Source organism: Etheostoma spectabile, chromosome 6 (genome assembly GCF_008692095.1).
Source record: "Etheostoma spectabile isolate EspeVRDwgs_2016 chromosome 6, UIUC_Espe_1.0, whole genome shotgun sequence".
Classification (NCBI taxonomy): domain Eukaryota; kingdom Metazoa; phylum Chordata; class Actinopteri; order Perciformes; family Percidae; genus Etheostoma; species Etheostoma spectabile.
This window is the reverse complement of record NC_045738.1, coordinates 15,335,433-15,338,748: the sequence shown is the minus strand read 5'-3', so window position 1 is coordinate 15,338,748 and position 3,316 is coordinate 15,335,433. Positions and strand designations below refer to the sequence as shown.

At 42.6% G+C, this 3,316-nt stretch overlaps 1 protein-coding gene across 1 annotated transcript in view; it reads left to right on the top strand.

Annotated features, from left to right (window-relative positions):
- iglon5 (IgLON family member 5) overlaps positions 1 to 3,316 on the top strand; it is a gene marked incomplete at its 5' end in the record, with an annotated part of 95,173 nt that overhangs the window by 686 nt on the left and 91,171 nt on the right.

Here is a 3,316-nt window from a genome sequence, read left to right as displayed (position 1 = left end):
GGGGGGGGGGGTTGTGGTGGTGAAGGTGGGGTTAATGTGTGTATGGTAGAAGCAATGCAGAGAGACTCAGGACAGAAAGACAGTGTTTTGTTCTCTCTCTTCAAAACCAAAGTCGAGAGAGAGAAACGGAGAAAAAAGGACAGTTGGGGGGGGTCTAACATGCATTGGGTAGTCAAGCATTTTCCTCTTTTATCTCGGACATAAAACAGCTTCACCACAGCTCAACAAACAGAGACAAACACTCATTCATCTGCTCTTCTACAGTGTCAAGATAACTTGCACAACCGGAGGATTCAGATGGCATTTTGAAGTGCTTCATTACGAATAACACAAACAAACAGGGTTGTGTTATGTTGTTGTTGTCCTCAGGGAACACTAACCAGGGGATATTTCAAATCATCTTGCATTTTTCATCATGTCATCCTTTAATGCTCTCACCATGCTATGGGAATGTTCTACCATATATTAGTTGTGCAACGTATTCTCGCCATGTACTCTAATTTTCCCTTGCCCATCTACACATATCCACAAATACACACACCTGGCTCAATTAGTCCTGCCTTCATCCCGTAGGAAATCAGTATATAAATAAATTACCCCAGACCTTAATAACAATAATTGATGTGTCAGTGCAATAAGATGGGAGGTTAACAACGTGCAGATGCGGACGGGCTATAGCCCCCTGCTCCTGGGCTCATTGTGGGCAGGAGAGCCCAGCTGGTCACGGTTGGCTTGCCACAGGAAGTGCCTTCTCCACACCAGGCACAGAGCAGACGGGCAGCCCTGCAGGACGTACACACAGCGCACACACAGCAACACATTAACCAGCCCAACAACCGTACTCAAGTCTCATTTCAGCTTTCAGCCCTCTGAATTTGTAACCGGTGGGTTTTTGCGATGTGACGGTGTGACCAATCATGTGAGCCGCAGTTGAGGAATGATTGGATATTGATGGGAGCTGCGCACATTGCAGCACATGTGAATCAGATTCCTCTCGGAGATCTCCCGTCTGCTGCTCTTAGTTGCTGTAGGTCCACAACACGTCCATCTTTAAAAAGGTAGAACGCATGCATTATAAAGGAAGAACATGACTGTTAAAAGTGCACCGGCCGCTGCTTAATAAATCATGCAGCAGTGAAATTATCCTTTTGTATCTGTGCCTCTGAGAGTCAGGCCAGTGGGATATGTGGACACTGAAATGCTTCATCACCATTGCTTAGCAGATTGTGTGTGAGTAATTTTTGCCTGGTTAATGATGAATGAGAAATATTCCCTAAGTTTTTTATTTACCTGAAGTCTTTGTCTTGACACTGAATATCACTCTTTTAGCCACTTCCCATTATGCACGTCAAATATTTATTAAGAGAGAGCACCATTTCTTTTTTCGTGGCGCCAGAAAGTGATAGTAAAATGTTTTTCAGACCTGTACAATGGCATGCCAAGCAGGTTGAAAAGGAGCTTTTTCTTTGCAGCAAAACACAATTAACCTATTCAAAGGTTTGCTACTGGCTTGCCGTTTGAATGTACAAACCACTCTCTGGGTGCGATGGCCAGGTCCTGGCATGCTGTCATGCCTTTCCTTTCCACATTAATTCCCCTTTTTCTTTCACTTAAATGTCTGAAAGGTGCATGGCGATGTGCCCATACATACAGTAAGATATCTATGTATTTCTGGCACACAACCTGTCTGCAATTAATCAAAACCTGTTTCATCTACCAGAGCAGACACTGTGAGGCTTATGGAACATTAAGGCTGTGAGTGTATCCACACACACCTCCAGATGAAATTCAACAATTTACCTCCTGCTCAAAGGATTTCTGCTGTGGCTGAAACGTGCAGTCTGATAATGGTTATAAAGTCATCATTGATCCAGTGAAAAGTGAAGATGACAAGAGAAATTCTGCTACAGGGCATTCAGTACATAGGTGACATTTGGATACCAAAGAAACAGATTTCAGCCTTAAAGTTATCCATTAATGCAAATATTGCAAGGAATCCCATTTCACACTGTACTGTGCACTGTACATGTATGTCACTAATGTTCAAACAGGCCGACAGATAGGTCTTCCCACCGACATGCACTGCTGTGATGGAGGTTCTGGTAAGAGGAAGTGTACAAGGCAGGAACACAGGTGAAAACAGGTGGGGTTGCTTTGTAGCAATATTTCTTGTTTCAGCAACATATGGGGGCCAAGTGGGGTCAATGCACATTGCACATGTTAGCATGTAACCACCCTCTTTCATCCCTGCCCCCTCTCTCACACACACACACACACACACACACACACACACACATGCACACTGATACACAAACACTCAACTGGATCACCAGTCTTGGCTTGGAGATGAAGAGAAGGGTGATGCCAGCATCAACAGATGCCTTGCGCTCCTATTCTGGAGGGGACTCTGCTTTTTCTCCCTCCCTTTGAAATCCATGGTTTCTGTGTTCTGTTGTTCTCCATGTTTGGCTTAGAAATGCTTTGCCATCTTGGCAGGTTTTATTTATCTGTTGGAGTGAGAGGGCCTGGATTTTGTCTAGAGAGCCTGGGGGACAAGGGTTGGAGGTTTAACCAGCCTGGAGTGGGTCTGTGGTCTGAATGTGTCCCCCTTGGGTTTCAATTTTTCTCTATTTCTCTTACTGCTCTGTGGTGGCCTGTGAAGCTGTGCATCCAAAACCTTCCACTGAATATATTCCTTGCACATAATGGATCCATAGCACCTTAAGAAAATCTAGCTGTGTTTTGACCTAGGACTGGCAGAGACAGGTGCTGTGATGGAAAACGAATTGGTGTTGGAAACTTCCTTTTAATTAATGCTTAAGAATGAATACATCAAAATTAAATTACGTCTTACTAAGCAGCCGCTGAGAGTATTGTTATTGGATTTCAATGTGGTGAGGATCCAAATCAAGGCCTTTAAAATACAACCAGTTCTGTTTAGTTTTTTTTTGTCCTGCAGAGGAAATCGTGCTTGTAGCAAGGCCAAAAGAGACACACCAAAGCAGACTGATCCATCAGTGATTAAAAAAAGTTATTAAAAAAAAAAAAGATTTAGAAAGAGTAACGCAAAATAACAGTAAGAATAGTACTGGAAAAAACAAAGATACAAAAAAGAAAGGAAAAAAGACGAAAAAATTGAAACCCATATAATATTGATATCGTGATGTGAGCCCAGATATCGTCTTAGATTTTGAATAATGTAATATCGTAATACAAGTGTTGTCTTTTCCTGGTTTTAAAGGCTGAAATTAAGTAAAGTGATGTCATTTTCTGAACTTACCACACTGTTGTAACTGTTCTATTATTTGCCTTTACC